The sequence below is a fragment of the Pongo abelii genome, chromosome 8 (assembly GCF_028885655.2).
Source record: "Pongo abelii isolate AG06213 chromosome 8, NHGRI_mPonAbe1-v2.0_pri, whole genome shotgun sequence".
In the NCBI taxonomy this organism is placed as follows: domain Eukaryota; kingdom Metazoa; phylum Chordata; class Mammalia; order Primates; family Hominidae; genus Pongo; species Pongo abelii.
Genome location: NC_071993.2, coordinates 57,288,102 through 57,304,439, shown reverse-complemented (window position 1 = coordinate 57,304,439; position 16,338 = coordinate 57,288,102). Strand labels below are relative to the sequence as shown.

The 16,338-nt window shown below is 40.6% G+C and overlaps 1 protein-coding gene and 1 pseudogene across 25 annotated transcripts in view; one reads left to right on the top strand and one right to left on the bottom strand.

Moving 5' to 3' along the window:
* The window catches only part of LOC103891637 (putative RNA polymerase II subunit B1 CTD phosphatase RPAP2), a 99,144-nt pseudogene extending 83,504 nt beyond the window's left edge, over positions 1 to 15,640 (bottom strand).
* BMPR1A (bone morphogenetic protein receptor type 1A) overlaps positions 1 to 16,338 on the top strand; it is a 168,649-nt gene that overhangs the window by 84,491 nt on the left and 67,820 nt on the right. For 9 of the 25 annotated variants that reach the window (XM_063727584.1, XM_063727581.1, XM_063727582.1 and 6 more), the window contains one exon: positions 2,695 to 2,799. The exons of 11 other annotated variants lie outside the window; for them this stretch is intronic. The gene's annotated coding sequence lies outside the window, so the exon portion shown is untranslated. Of the gene's footprint in view, positions 1 to 2,694; positions 2,800 to 10,781; positions 11,096 to 16,338 lie in introns of all 25 variants that reach the window. 5 more of the 25 variants (XM_063727585.1, XM_063727572.1, XM_063727578.1 and 2 more) reach the window with 3 other exon arrangements.

Below are 16,338 nucleotides of genomic sequence, written 5' to 3'. Positions count from 1 at the left end.
TTCTCCTTCTGTTAATGGACCTCTTTGTCACCCAGGCTCAGAGTCTCAGTGCTGTATCGGATTCCTCATTGCTTCCTACCCTTAGGCACAAGTGAAGTCCTATCAGTTTTACCTCTCTAATGTATCACAAATGTTTGAATCCTCTCCTTCCGAATCCCCCTTCACCATCCAAGTTTAGGTCTTTATATTACATCTCACGGAAAATATTGCAGGGATCTCCCACCTTGTGCTGCTTCTCACTCCTACTTCACTTTACATGTTGCTGCCAGCTTAAATTATCTTAAGAGAGAATTTTGCTTGTATTGTCGGTGACACTTTGCCTGTCTGCCAGAGTAAGGACAAATTCCTCTAATTTTAAAGATAGTGTAGCTTTGCCTTCATCTGTCCATTTCTTTCACCCTTTAAACATTTATTAAACACCTATTGTATGCCAGGCACTGTGTTAGGTCAGAATGCAAAACATTAAATAAAAACAGGTTCCTAGCTATACTCAAAAAATAGTCTGTCTAGGGATGGATGAGCATGAAAACAATTATTGAAGTGCAATCTGGGAAGTGCTATATTATAATTGAAAAGATATATTTGATTATTCCACACTGTGTACATAGATTATAATTATAACATCACTGGTATGCCCATAATTGCATACAGCTATAATTTTCAAAAGAATTTAAAAATACAAGTGACCATGTCAAAAAACAAAGATGTATTGACATCACCTGGAAAGACTACACCAATGTTGTGAGAGGAGAGAATTGTCAGGCAGGCTTCACAGAAGAGATAATATTTGAGCAGAGTCTTGATGGATAAATAGAAGATTGCTGAATGGAAATTGGAAAGTGTAATATTGTAAAATACATATGTGGTTTTTGATGCCATTTCCTGGCATTCAACTCTTAAAATCCTTGAAACCTCTGAAGTGATGTCTTTTTGTATGCTAATGAGTTAACTGGTAGATGACAGCCCTCTAGGTAGCTTTAGGATGGGGGCTGGTCAGCAGAAAGATTAAGGCAGGATTAGAGTCAGAACTTTCAGTTCCCACCCCCACCAACCCCCAACATTTAGGGAGGGGAGAAGGCGAAGGTTAAGTTGATCACAAGTGACCCGTGGTTTAATTAGTCGTGCCTACAGAATGAACGTTCCATAAAAATCCAAAAGAACTGGGTTCAGAGAGCTTCTGGATAGCTGAACATGTGCAGGCTCTGGTGCCCTGTACATCTCTTTATCTATCCTTTGTAACATCCCCTATAATAAACCTGTAAACATAAATGTTTCCTTGAATTCTGTCAGCCACTCTAGCAAACTAATAGAACCTGAGAAAGGGGTTGTGGGTACCTGGATTTATGGCTGGTTGATCAGAAGAACAGGTAAAATAACCTGGGCTTGCCATTGGCATTGGAAGTGGGGGCCGTCTTGAGGATGGATCCCTCAACTTGTGGGATCTGATGCTGTCTCCAGGCGGGTAGTGTTGGAATTTAATTGGAGGTTCCAGCTGGTGTCTGATGCAGAATTGTCTGCTTGCTTGTTGGTGGGCAGAAACCCTCACACATTTGGTAAGAAAAGTCTTCCCTGTTGATTGTTTTGGTGAGAGGGCAGAGGAAAAATAGTTTGAGTGTTTTCCATACTCACAGAAGGCAAGGGAATTAATTTCATGCAGAGCCCAGAGCGGGGTGGAGGCAGAGCTTGAAAGTGTATAGAATGTACAGAAGATAGAATAATTTTTGTATGGCTTGAATTTAGAATAGGAGAGAGAGTTTGAGGGACAAGGCTGGAAAGGACCTTATGAAGAATTTTGAATGCCATGGCAAGGAGTCTAAACTTTATTTTGTGAAAAATGGGCAGTCACTGAAAAATTTTAACATCTAAAGGTATTTTGGATCGTAATTTTTTGTTAAAATTAATATGATGGTTGTATTAGTCAGTTTTCATGCTGCTGACAAAGACATACCCAAGAATGGGTAACTTGTAAAGGAAAGAGGTTTAATGGACTCACAGTTCCACATGGCTAGAGAGGCCTCACAATCATGGCAGAAGGTGAAAGGCACATCTTAGGTGGCAGCAGGCAGAGAGAATGAGAGCCAAACGAAAGGGGAAACCTCTTACAAAATCATCAGATCTTGTGAGACGTATTCACTACCAAGAGAACAGTATAGGGGAAACTGCCCCCATGATTCAATTATTTCCCACTGGGTCCCTCCCACAACATGTGGGAATTATGGGAGCTAAAATTCAAGAGGAGATTTGGGTGAGGACACAGCCAAACCATATCATTGTTGATATGAATTGTAGTTTCGAAAAAGGAAAAACTAAAACTAGAGAGACAAGTTAGGCTATTCTTAACTGTTTCAAGCAAGAAATAATGAAGCTGTCAACTTAAGATGGGGGTCAACTTACCCGTTTAAGCATTGGTTGTTTAGAAAATGTTTAATTTTCTTCTATTCCCCTATGTACTATACTCTTCAGCTAGTGATTTGAAATTGTCCTTCATTTTCTCTACTCTCTTCTCTTGGCATATTTTTGGCCCTTTCTCTCTCTTGTGGAGTGCCTATGAACTTTAAAAACCCCATCTCAAATGCCAGTTCACCCCTAAAGTTCTTTCCAATCTGTATTGCTTTGAGTTTAAATATATTAAAGACATAAATATATGTCTTTTCCTAGTCTAAAGCCCCCAAAGCACTTATTTTTATTCTACAGGATATTACTTTTTTGGTCCGTATTAAACTATGTGGCAGCAAGTCACAAAGGAGGAATCAGAAAGTAACCTGCTCCCCACCCTTGGTGTGTAGTCCAGTTAGCAAGGTATGTATACAAGTAATATAAGTAACGATAACCAACATTGCCATGCAAAAGTGAGGAATGCCACAGGAGTAAATTGTTGCTTCTAGTCAGAGTCCTGTAACTGAGAAGCACAGGTAGAACATAGGAGGTGGAGGTTATGTGAGCTGAGCTTTGAAAGATGAGTAAAATTTAGATGGGTAAAGGATATTTCTGGAAAAGTGGATGGATAGAAAATGAATGTTTTTGTAGGAATGTGGTGAAGGTCTTAGAAAGGGCAGGAAGTATGATGTGAAGAAAGCTCTTTTAGGGAAATTACTCTAGCGGTGATATATAAACTATACATCATTAGAGAAATGAAGTGAGGAGGTAGGGAGCTGAGTGAGGAGATTGTGGCAGTAGTTAGGCATGAGCTGATCAGAATTCAATCAGAGTGGTGATTGTGGAAATAGAAAAGAAAGACTCAGTGGTAAAGATATCGTGGCAGAAGAAGGGACACTGATGTGTGACTAAATGTTGGAAAGAGATGATGCCACCCGAATTTTGAGCCTGGATGGTGGGGATAATGTTGGCCTCATTAATAGCCAAGATAAGTTGGATCCTACTTTTCTAAATGTAGAGAAACATTAAAATTTATGTTTTACTGTACTGTTGGTCTCTTAATTTGCTTATATGCAACAAGTTTGTTTGGCATTATTTTTCCAGCCTTAACATATTCAAAGGGAGATTTTATGAAAAAAGCAAAGTATTACCTCTTTTACAAAAGCAGTTTTTAAGGAAATAAATTATATTCTGTTCATAGTTATCTCTTTTGCTATCATGTTAAATGCTGTGTAAGATTTAGTAAAATTTAAGAATGTTTAAAGTATTTCTACAGGTATAATTCTGACACCATTACCAAAGGATGGTATCTTGTTTTAATAGAATTACCGCTTAAGGAATGGGGATCTGTGAAAAATTCATTAAGTGGAATTCGATGGTTCCATATTAACAGATAGGCATTATTATGGTACTGTTCATGAGAGAAATATTGTATAGTAAGGCAGTAAGTTACTTAATTATATAAAACTGGCTTTTAAAACGCATTTATTAAAATTCTTATCAACTGTTAACTGGTGACTGATTTAGAACTTTGCAATATTTAGAAACAGTCTAATACTCTCTGTTGAAAATAATCACTAATTGTTTTATAATTATAATTATACATGTGTAAAACTGGAAGACATTACATTATTGAGGAAGGAAGTTATTTGTGTTTTGTTTGTTTTTTAAGTCAGGCTTTGTGTTGAACTATTATTATTATTTTTTTTTTTTAGACGGAGTTTCGCTCTTGTTGCCCAGGCTGGAGTGCAGTGGCACAATCTTGGCTCACTGCAACTTCTGTCTCCTGGGTTCAAGTGATTCTCCTGCCTCAGCCTCCCGAGTGGCTGGGATTACAGGCACCCGCCACCACACTCAGCTAATATTGTATTTTTAGTAGAGACGAGGTTTCGCCATGTTGACCAGGCTGGTCTTGAACACCTGACCTCAGGTGATCTGCCCACCTCAGCCTCCCAAAGTGAGCCACTGTGCCCAGCGCAGCATACTCTGTTTAAAAGCACAGGCGGTGTAGCCAGAGGACTTCAGTTTCAATCTTGACTTTACCACTTAGTTTGTGTTCCCTTGAAAGAAGAGCCTGAGAAAAAGACTTACTGGCTGATAGGTTATTTGGGAGATGAACCAAAAAGCAGAAGTGAGACAACGGGAAAAGTGAGACAGAGAAGGGAGGGAAGTTTCATTAAGTGGGTGATCCAGTTCCCCCTGCGGGCAACTGGGATTCAGCCCTGTGGGTGTCTTCTGAATGTACCTCACTGTTGTCCCACCAAAGGACAGGGAGCCTGAGACATGCATGCACCAACTTTCACCTGTTGTTAATTGAAGGTTGCTCTGTGAGCTTTAACTCCGGCAGGTCTGTGCTTGTGCCTCCATGCTGTTGAGCAGTCTCCCTTAGGTTTGCAAAGTCTCCGAGGAACAAAACAGAGCAGTGCCTCCACTCCCACTTGAGTCAGGTGCTGTGCGTGCCACATAGACCTGCCCACCAGAGCCACAGTGCGGAGAGGGGTGAGCTGCAGAGCACCACGAGGGTCTGCTGTGGTCTGCCCCTTTTACTAGTGAGATTCCCTCATGCCCCATTAGATCTACTCTGTCACTGACCTTGCAGATTGGTGGCAGATTATAATCACTAAAAGAAATATCTAACGGGTACAGTGGCTCACACCTGTAATCCCAGCACTTTGGGAGGCTGAGGTGGGCGGATCACGAGGTCAGGAGATCGAGACCATCCTGGCTAACATGGTGAAACCCCGTCACTGCTAAAAATACAAAAAATTAGCCGGGCGTGGTGGTGGGTGCCTGTAGTCCCAGCTACTCGGGAGACTGAGGCAGGAGAATGGCGTGGACCCGGGAGTTGGAGCTTGCAGTGAGCCGAGATCGTGCCACTGCACTCCAGCCTGGGCGACAGAGCGAGACTCCGTCTCAAAAAAAAAAAGAAATATCTGAAACAAGAGGGTTAAAATCCCCACCACTGCAGTTGGTCCTGAGCTCTTATTTCCATCCTTTCATATGAGAATGCTCTAAGAGCCCTCAGTTGTGCTGGCAGTAGGGTGTTCTCTGGGCAGAACCCGCATCTGGAGTGTTGGTTCTGCACCCTCCTTGTTAGCTGGCATTTGGCAGCGGCAGTAGTTAGGTCACCCTTCATAAGAAGGAGCCCATGCTGTTGGGCCTATGTAGAGCTTTCCTCTCTGTCACTCCGCAGGCTCCATTGACGGACCTGGTACTCCAGCCTTGGGAAGAAGCTGGCTGACAGCACTGACAAGCCATCCTGTCTGTTCTTGGGGTGTAGTTGAATGCCTCTTCTGTGGGAGGTGCCTTGTGTTGGGCATTCACATAAGATAAAGATTGGCACTTTGTGTTCCCTCCCTTAGGGCTGTCAGCGTGCCTCTTCTCCAGGCTTCTGGTCTCTTATTTCCTTTTTGGCCCCTTTTAATACAAAAATTAGTCGGGCATGGTGGTACATGCCTGTAATCTCAGCTACTCGGGAGGCTGAGGCAGGAGAATGGCATGAACCCGGGAGGTGGAGGTTGCAGTGAGCCAAGATTGCGCCACTGCACTTCGGCCTGGGCGACGAAGCAAGACTCTGTCCCCCGCCGCCCACACACACACAAAAAATTAACCACACACCCACTTGCTTCTGTAGAGAAACCTAGAACTCCTGGTCTCAGAAATGTCATCCAGGTCTCGCTTTCAGGCTTTTTGATTATTCCGCAACTCCAGAAAAAGAGGCTGTTTAGTCCCACTCTCTTCCATTCAGACTGCCTCCTCTTAAGTTTTAAAGATACTATTATTTTTTCTTAATTTAAGCTTAGTGGATTTACTTCTGGTTTTGATCCCTCTCCAGTTTGGGTGCTTTAATTTTATTTATTTATTTATTTAGAGGTGGAGTCTCGCTCTGTCTCTCTGCTAATTTTTGTATTTTTAGTAGAGACGGGGTTTCACAGTGTTGGCCAGGCTGGTCTCAAACTCCTGACCTCAAGTGATCCACCCACCTTGTCGTCCCAAAGTGCTGGGATTACAGACGTGAGCCCCTGCGCCTGGCCCATTTTGGGTGCTTTTAAATGCAGACGGTGGTTTGTGAATTTGCAGCTCCATATGATATAGTAGGGAGAGCATGCCACAAGGTTTTCAGGTAATATGAGGTTTTCTCCTCATATTCTGTTACTACAGTTCAATTCCTAACTTTATCTTCCAGCCTAATAATTTCTGTCTTGCACTACTGTCTTATGGTTTCAACTGTGAAAGGTAATTTCCAGTCTCAGTGTCACAGATACTCCAGTTTAACCTCTGATTATATCTTATGTATTCTTTCTTCCTTCCTTTTCTTTCTCCCTTCCCTGCTCTGTCTTTTATAGGGCAGGGGTTAGGGAACGTCTCATTGCCCCTTTTGTTTTTCTTTTTCCTCATTGCCTCTTTTTAAAATGATTTTTTTTTTTTATTTTTAAAAGATTATATATTGGCCAGGCACGGTGGCTCATGCCTGTAATGCCAACACTCTGGGAGGCCAAGGTGGGAGGATTGCTTGAGGCCAGGAGTTCGAGACCCCATCTCTATTTAAAAATAGTCACACACACACGTGTATGTATGTGTGTATAAAGATTATGTAAGCAGCCTATTAATAAGTTCCTATATAAAATTTTAAACACTATGCACCAAAGCCTTTTAGTCCCTCTTCCCCACCCTTCACCCCACTGCCCTCCTCACCACCCTCCTTCCCCTCCATCCCACTGCCATCTTGGGGACCTCTGTTTCTTAGGTTGTTAGTCTGTTTGTGTATTCCATTCCCTGTTGAGTTAATTTTTGTATTAATATCTTTATAGAAAATGATACTTTTTTTTTTTTTTTTTTTGAGATACAGTCTCCATCTGTCACCCAAGTTGGAGTACAGTGGTGCCATCTTGGCTCACTGCAACCTCCGCCTCCCGGGTTCAAGCAATTCTCCTGCCTCAGCCTGCCAAGTAGCTGGGACTACAGGCGCCTGCCACCACGCCTGGCTAAAGTTTTGTAGTTTTATTAGAGATGGGGCTTCACCATGTTGGTCAGGCTGGTCTCGAACTCCCGACCTCAATGATCCACCTGCCTTGGCCTCCCAAAGTGATGGGATTACAGGCGTGAGCCACCACGCCCGGTCCATACATTCTTGATTTTCAGATTTATTCTTATAAAATTATGCCTAATGAGAATATCCCTTTCATAAAGTTAGTGTGAAGATTAAGGAATTTAACATATGAAGTATGTAGAACAGTGCCTGGCCTATAGAATTCTAAGTGTTAATTATTATTTAATATTATTATACTTGAATATTTATAATTATTTTTGGTAGGCCTCCTTGTACTTCGTATTATTAATTTGTTCTTTATTTTTGTGCTTAGACTTCCTAGGGATATTGAACTTTCTAGATAATTTCATGGGTCTTTTCAAAGAGCCAGCATTTTGGTTTTATAAATTAACTCCACTTTTTTGTTATATATTTAATAATTTTTCCTTTTAACATACTACCTTTTCTTCCTGCCTTTGGTACCCATTCTTGTCTTCCATCTCGGTTACACATAATATTCTTCTATTTTTAAACATTTTTCTGTTGTTTCTGAGAATTTAGGAACAGTAGGAACACATTTGTTTATTCTCCCAGCCTTAGTTAGAGCTACTTGTATGTTTTCAAAAGCTTCTTGCACCTCTGTCTCCTGATGGTCTGTAATCTTTCCAGCAACCCAGGATTTAAATCTGGGAACTACCTAAGACAACTGCATCTCTACTTTCTATCAGATCTAGAAGTTGCTAAATTCTGTCAGTGCCACCTCTATAATAGTTTTCTTCCACTTCTCTATTCTCATTGCCTCTTGGTTGGGATGGTTACTTCTTGTGTGAACTACTGTAATTAACCTTTGGCTTATCTACCTCACCCTGTCCCTTTCATCCCATGTAATGCTTCAAGAGTGATTTTTCTAAACCATGATGCACTCACTTCTTTGCTCTGAAACCTCCAGTGATTTCTCCTTGTCTGCTGAGTAAAGTTCAGGCTACTTTACACTAGCATTTGAGAATCTTATGAATTAATTCCTGCCTACACTTAATCATTCTTTATTCCTTTGTTCTTTAGGAAAAATCATAATTGGTAAGATAAACCAAATATAAAACTATATAGTAATGCTGTTTTTCAGTCTTACTGATCTCATTCTATTCCTTATCTTTACCATGCTTTTCTGACTTTGTGCTTTTGCCTCTGGATTTCCCAGTCTGGAATGCCTCTCTCACATTCTAGTATGTTGAAATCTGTCCATTATTCAAGTGTGAGCTTAGATGCCAACACTTTGATGAAGGCTTATCTGATCCCATTGCCTAGAATTAATCTTCTTTTCCCATGTCTTTGGATTTGAATTGCAGCTTCTGTGCCCTGTTACTAGTCATACCATTTTCGATAGTCTACCAATAACTTCTGTGCCTTAGATCCACATTTACGCTGGCTTGTCAGGATTGGTCAGTGAATCAAATAGGTAGTAAGTATAAGCTTCTAGAACTGCACTGTCCGATATGGTTGTCATTAGCCACTTGTATTTTGACTACTGAGTAGCCACATATGGTTAGTGGCTACTTTATTGAGTAACATAGAGACTTTCATGATTGCAGAAAGTTATTTTGAGCAGTATCTAGAACAATGCCTGGCAAATAATAGACACCAGGGAATGTTGTTCCTACGTATCACATCTCATAGTAGACATTCAGTAAATATTAGTTTAACTTTCCTTTCCTTATCTGAATTTTATTAGCGTTTACCTGTGCCATTTAAAAAGTAATAGTTTAACTTTATGGCAGCTAACACAGTATATGAACAATAAATATATTTTGGGTGAGTAAGTAAATACTACGAAGCATCCAGAAAGCATCTTGCTCTCTTTTGGGGTAGGGAGAGTAGGGGAGTGGAAGTTAAAAAAAATTCACTACTCAGGCCGGATGCAGTGGCTCATGCCTGTAATCCCAGCACTTTGGAAGGCCGAGGCGGGTGGATCACTTGAGGTCAGGAGTTTGAAACCAGCCTGGCCAACATGGTGAAACCCCATCTCTACTAAAAATACAAAAATTAGTCAGGCATGGTGGTGCATGCCAGTAATTCCAGCTCCTTGGGAGGCTGAGGCAGGAGAATGGCTTGAACCTGGGAAGCGGAGGTTGCAGTGAGCTGAGATAGCGCCACCGCACTCCAACCTGGGTAGCGCCACCGCACTCCAGCCTGGGTGACAGAGCGAGACTCCATTTCAAAAAAAAAAAAGTTCATTGCTCAATAAGTGAGTATTTCCAGGATGCTTAAATTAAACAGGGTAGACTAAGCAGCTAAATAAAGGTGGTCTTATCTGCTGCTTTTCAAATTTAGTGTACGTGCATGTCACCTGGGGGTCTTGTTAAAAGATTGTGATTCAGCACAGTCTGGGATTCTGCATTTCTAGCCAGCTTGCAAGCTAGCCAGCTCTGCCCAGTGAGGGTGTAATTCACTAGATTGGCTACTTATACCCATTTTAACATTTCCTAGTCTTTAGAACTAGTCCTTTAATTTAGCTCAAAGTTTTGTTGTTGTTGTTGTTGTTGTTTTGAGACAGGGTCTTGCTCTGTTGCCCAGGCTGGAGTGCAGTGGCATGATCATGACTCACCACAGCCTTGAACTCCTGGGCTCAGGTGATCCTCCTGCCTCAGCCTCCTAAAGTGCTGAGATGGATTACAGGCATGAGCCACCACACCTGGCCCAAAGTTCTCCTTTTTGAGGTGATAATTTTTAAAGACAGCCCTTATATGTTCAGGAAGTATAAGCCTGTTTTTACATAAAGTAGGTGCATTGTTCGGCACCAATATGAGAAAGACTTAATTATGAATACAGCTTTATATTACTAGGTTTCTTATGTCATAATGTAAAAAAACCGGTAAACTTAGCGCTGAACTATTCATGATAGTTGAAAGTTTTAAGCTAATTCAAAATATGAAATAAACCAGAAATATTTTGGAAAGAGAGGTTTTAAGTATATTCAGGTCCTCCATTTTATGATGTGAGTCTAAATTTCTGTTTTCTGATGTCTAGAAATCACAAAAGGATGGTGATTTTGGGAACGAAGTTCTTGAGCTAGCACTGTCAGTAGTAACTGGCTGTTACTGTAAGATCTAGAGATACATTTTTAGATGCCAGTATACTTATAAAGAACTGTTAGAGTGCATTTTATGGTTTTATGGTTGGTTTAATTCCCCAAATATATTGCCCTTAGGAAGCTATTACTATTTTTTATTCCTTAAATTTATTTATTGAACATTTTTATTCCTTTGCTTAGAAATGTGCTAGACAGTGGCAATTACATTGCTGCAAGATAAGTAAAAAAATCAGCTGACTAAGCTTTATAAGAGGAGGAATCATGTCTGTTTTATTTACCATTGGATAGTCAGTACATGGCACATAACCAAGTCATCATTAAGCCATTTTTGAGTGAACATTGCTTAAGATCTGCAAAGCAGCTGTGATGTGTGCCGGGTGTATTGGAAGTTGAACAGGACTCCTGAAGCAGCCTAATGAGTTGGGATCGAGGATTGCATATACAAGGGAACTCGCAGATCAAGTCTTGAAGAGAACATCGTAGTTACTCTGGCAAAGAACAACGAGGACACAAAGGCTGTGCGGAGGAATGGAAGCCTGGAAGGAGTACCTGTGAAGGGAGAGCGGCTGCACTGACTTTGGTAGAGTTGGAGCATCATAAGGGTATGGAGGAGAGGGGAGGAGAGTAGTAGAGGCCTCAGCAGATGTCAGATCACAAAAAGTCTTGTGTTACTAATTTTATCATATGAAACGAGGATATTTTTTAGGTTTTTAAGCAGAGAGAATGGCAAGGTCATTTGATTTTAGAAGTTAGTCTGAGCTAGGCATGGTGACAGATGCCTGTACTGGACAAGCTGAGGCGGGAGGATGGCTTGAGCCCAGGAGTTGGAAGCTGCAGTGAGCAGTGATCACATCACTGCAGTCCAGCCTGGGCAACAGAGCAAGACCTTGCCTTTAAAAATGAAAAGTCTGAAATACCCCTCACAACTCTTAAAAAAAAAAAAAGTTCTTTCAAGTACACGTGGAGTGTTATATAAAAGTGACCATTTCTAGGCTATACAGCAAGTTCTTATACATTTCAAATAAAATCAACCATGTTTTCTGGCAAAGAAAGCATGTAGGAAATGAATAACTATACACATTTGGAAATTTAAAAACACACTTCTGTAAATCCCACAGATTAAATATAAAATAATCAATTTAGTGAACACTTAGAACAAAACAATAGAGAAAATAACAGCCTGAGCAAAATAGTGAGACCCTGCATCTACAAAAAAAAAATAAAAATTAGCCCAGCACAGTGGTGTCCCCCTGTAGCCCCTACTCAGAAAGCTGAGATGGGAGGATTACTTGAGCCTGCAAAGTTGAGTCTGCAGTGAGCCATGATCACACCATTACACTCTAGCCTGGACTACAGAGCGCAAGACCTTATTTCAAAAAAAAAAAAAAAAAAGAAACTTAGGACATATTAAAACGTGTGTGAAACCCTGAAGCCTTAAATATTCATATTTTAAAAGAAGATTTAAATACTAATAAGCTAATCTAAGTTAGGGAAAGAGCATGGCAGTAAATTCAAGTGAAGTAAAATAGATGATACAGATAAAAACTAACAATTCTAGAGTTCTTACTCTATTCCAAGCACCATTCCATGTTCTTTACAAAGCTTATCTCATTTAATCTTCACAAAGCCATATGAGGAGGGTATTGTTATTATGTGCACTTTACACATGAGGAAACTTAGGCACAGAGAGAAACTTATCCAAGCCTCTAGCTAATAAGTATGATAGAATTGGTGCTTGAAATGATGATTTTTTTAAAAAAAGATACATTGAAGAGGATTAACAGAGCTGAAAGTTGTTTTTTATGAAAAGGCTAATAAAATAAACTGTTTGAGAGATTGATCAAGAAAAAATATGTATAAATAATACTGAGGATGTAAAAGGAAGATACACAAGAAAGTCTTAAAAATAAAATATCCTGAATCACTTTATACCAATAAATTTCACAATTTAAATGTCAATTTTCTAGAAAATTTTAACAATAAAATTGACACAGAGTAAATAGAAAACCTGGATATTTCTGTAACTATTAGAGAAATTGGATTTGTAATTAAAAGAGCCACCCACTTTCATACACTTAGAGATAAACCTTTGGCCCAGATGATCTTTTTTTCTTTTTTCTTTTTTTTTAAGAAAAAAAAAAAAAAAAACAGGCCTCTTCAGAGACTTCATTTAGTACATGAAGAATTAGTGAAAACTTTGTCCCACCATTTTAGGCTGTTTTTACATTAGAAAAAATACTGCACATTTATGAAAATTTACCAAGGGCAAATTTCAACTTATCTGTAAAATAGTAATGCCAACTGTGGAGATGGCACTGTAAACCAAAAGGCAGAATGACTAAAGAAACTACTTGAAAATTTAACAATTATCTCTTCATTATCCTTCGTTATCTGGGAACCTGCCCCGTTAGTCACATAGGTTCTTTTCTATTTTCCCTAAGCGTTGGCCTGTTTGAGAAATAAAGGGACAGAGTACAAAAGAGAAATTTTAAAGCTGGGCGTCCAGGGGAGACATCACATGTGGGTAGTTTCCGTGATGCCCCACAAGCTGTGAAACCAGCAAGTTTTTATTAGTGATTTTCAAAAGGGGAGGGAGTGTACGAATAGGGTGTGGGTCACAGAGATCACGTGCTTCACAAGGTAATAACATATCACAAGGCAAATGGAGGCAGGGCGAGATCACAGGACCACAGGACGGGGCGAAATTAAAATTGCTAATGACGTTTCGGGCACCATTGTCATTGATAACATCTTATCAGGAGACAGGGTTTGAGAGCAACCGGTCTGACCAAAATTTATTAGGCGGGAATTTCCTTGTCCTAATAAGCCTGAGAGCACTATGGGAGACTGGGGCTTATTTCATCCCTACAGTCTCGACCATAGAAGACGGCCACACCCAAGGGGGCCATTTCAGAGGCCCACCCTCAGGGGCACATTCTCTTTCCCAGGGATGTTCCTTGCTGAGAAAAAGAATTCAGCGATATTTCTCCCATTTGCTTTTGAAAGAAGAGAAATATGGCTCTGTTCCACCCAGCTCACTGGCAGTCAGAGTTTAAGGTTATCTCTCTTGTTCCCTGAGCATTGCTGTTACCCTGTTCTTTTTTCAAGGTGCCCAGATTTCATATTGTTCAAACACACATGCTCTACAATTTGTGCAGTTAACGCAATTATCACAGGGTCCTGAGGCGACATACATCCTCCTCAGCTGACAAGATTAAGAGATTAAAGTAAAGACAGGCATAGGAAATCACAAGGGTGTTGATTGGGGAAGTGATAAGTGTCCATGAAATGTTCACAATTGTGTTTAGAGATTGCAGTAAAGACAGGCATAAGAAATTATAAAAGTATTAATTTGGGGAACTAATAAATGTCCATGAAATCTTCACAATCCACGTTCTTCTGCCATGGCTTCAGCCGGTCCCTCTGTTTGGGGTCCCTGACTTCCTGCAACACTTTCTGCTCCAAGATTTGCTATGAAGAGTTTTCCAAATGTTAAGGACCTGGAAAAGCTCATTGTCTTTAAGACGTATCCCTTCTGAGTCTTGTGATTTGGTGGTTTCTTCATCCAAAACATATCATCCTCTATAAAATTCCCTGATCCTCAGATTTAATTTTTCTGTTTCTTTTTCCAATTTCTTGTCAGTGGTTTAATGGCTGTATCTGAGCACCTAAAAGGTAAAGACTCTTCCAAGCTATTGAGACTCCCTCCAGGCAGGGGAATGACTGTCTGGGTCTGAGATTATGTCATTAAGTTCTTTTTTTTTTCTTTTCTTTTTCTTTTTCTTTTTTTTTTTTTTTTGAGACAGAGTCTTGCTCTGTTGCCCAGGCTGGGGTGCAGTGGTGCAACCTCCACTCCCTGCAACCTCCGCCGCTTGGGTTCAAGCAGTTCTCCTCAGCCTCCCAAGTAGCTGGGATTACAGGCACCTGCCTCCACGCCCACCTGCCTCCACGCCCAGCTAATTATTGTATTTTTAGTAGAGACAGGGTTTCATGTCAGGTCTCAAACTCCTGACCTCAGGTGATCCACCTGCTTCAGCCTCCCAAAGTGCTGGGATTACAGGCGTGAGCCACTGCACCCAGCGTCACTAAGTTTTTTAACCAGAGAGGCTTTGGGTTTCAGACACACAGAAGCATAATTCTGGCCATACAAAAACCTCAGAGTTTCTTCTGTCTTCCACCCAATCAAAGTCTCCTTCAAAACTTTAAGTAAGTTTCTATTTGCCACTTCAGGACACACCTGCACTGAACTAGATACTGACCTAGAAACTTGGTTTGGTTTGGCAAATTTTCTGTTAAAATGCTCCACGCTTTTCTTATGCCTATTAGAGTTATTTCTGACCTACTGTATTTACTTTCAGAATTTTCTGAAGCTTTAATCTTTCAGGCAAGTACTATTTGAAGAACTCTTGAGTATTTACTTTCTGTAAAGGAAGTTCACATGTGGCAGCTTTCTCCTGAGTATCTAATTTGCAATTGCCTAACTGCTCAGTGACATCCACTACTGTCTGTTCTTTGTGTTTGGCATTAGTTTTGAGACCAGCTTTCTTTCTCATTATGCTTTTTGGTGCAGCTGTGGTCTAATACTTGTTGAATTTGGTCTGTTTCCTGGTAGAATGGAGGAAACAAAGTCTTGCTCATTATCGCTGCTGCTGTCATTATGAGTACTGGAAGAACTATTGCTAGAAGATTCATATTGCTTTTCCAAGTGGCTAGGATTGTCGATATCTGATGTTTTAATGGCTTTACTGCATAACTGTATTTCTTTTCCAGAATGGCCACTTTGCCCTTACTTTAGCAGTTGAAAATCTGGATGCCTCTCACCGTACTGGAGTTTTGGGAATTTGTGCTTCAAAAAACTCAGATGCTTCATAACAAAAATTGCTGCAAAAAGACTTTCTTTCAGTAATATCATAGACTTTATTGGTTTTGAAATTTTATATTTAATTCCCAGCTGCTTGTGACATAAAGGATAACCACAGAGTTTGACAATAGAACGTTCATTCACTACATCGTTGTAGTGAGCAGGTGTAATGAACTTCCCCTTTTAGAAGCATCTTCTTGTTTCAAAGTACTTGTCTGTTTAGTACCTGTGGCATTTCGAGAACGGTGGGAGCCCCGGCCCTCTGCAGCCCAGCGCAGTCAGCCATGGGGGAGAGTAGTCTGGGGGTCGGGACCAGCTCCAGAGTCTCGCCCCGAGGCCCAGTCTCCTTACCTGGCCCAGATTATCTTAAGGGTGAATTCTTTTAAACTATCCATGTCGTAGGTATGTCCAGATTTACACACGCCATTCCAGAGAATAGCAAATTAAGGAAAGTTCCTCAGTTTATTGTGACTAGTATAACCTTGGTACCAAAACCAAGCATGGCTAATATGAAATAAATTATAGACCAGTCTTGCTTATGTAAAATCTAACAAGATAGGAGCAAAACAAGTCCAGTATTATGTTTAAATATTTTATATGTATATATCTCATGTCTACAATGCTGACTGTAATACAGTTCTGACAGAGATAGCATGAGACTCCACAGGTTTAAGGGCACAGTTCCCAACGAGACTGCCTTTGCTGCAAGTACAAGTTAAAAGTTTGGTGGTCTCCAGACCACCTGTTCTTCCGATTAACTGGCTGCAAATCTGGGGGTTCGCGTGAATCCCCTCAAGTTTGATAGTTTATAAAGTGACTGACTGAACTTGGGAAAGCGGTATACTTAAGTTACACTTTAATTATGAAGAATACAGATCAGGACCAGCCAAATGAGATACAGGGGACTGGGAGGGTTCCTAACATGGAGCTTCTGTGCTCTCTTCTCCTGGGATCAGGGTATGTCACCCTCTTGACACATCAGTA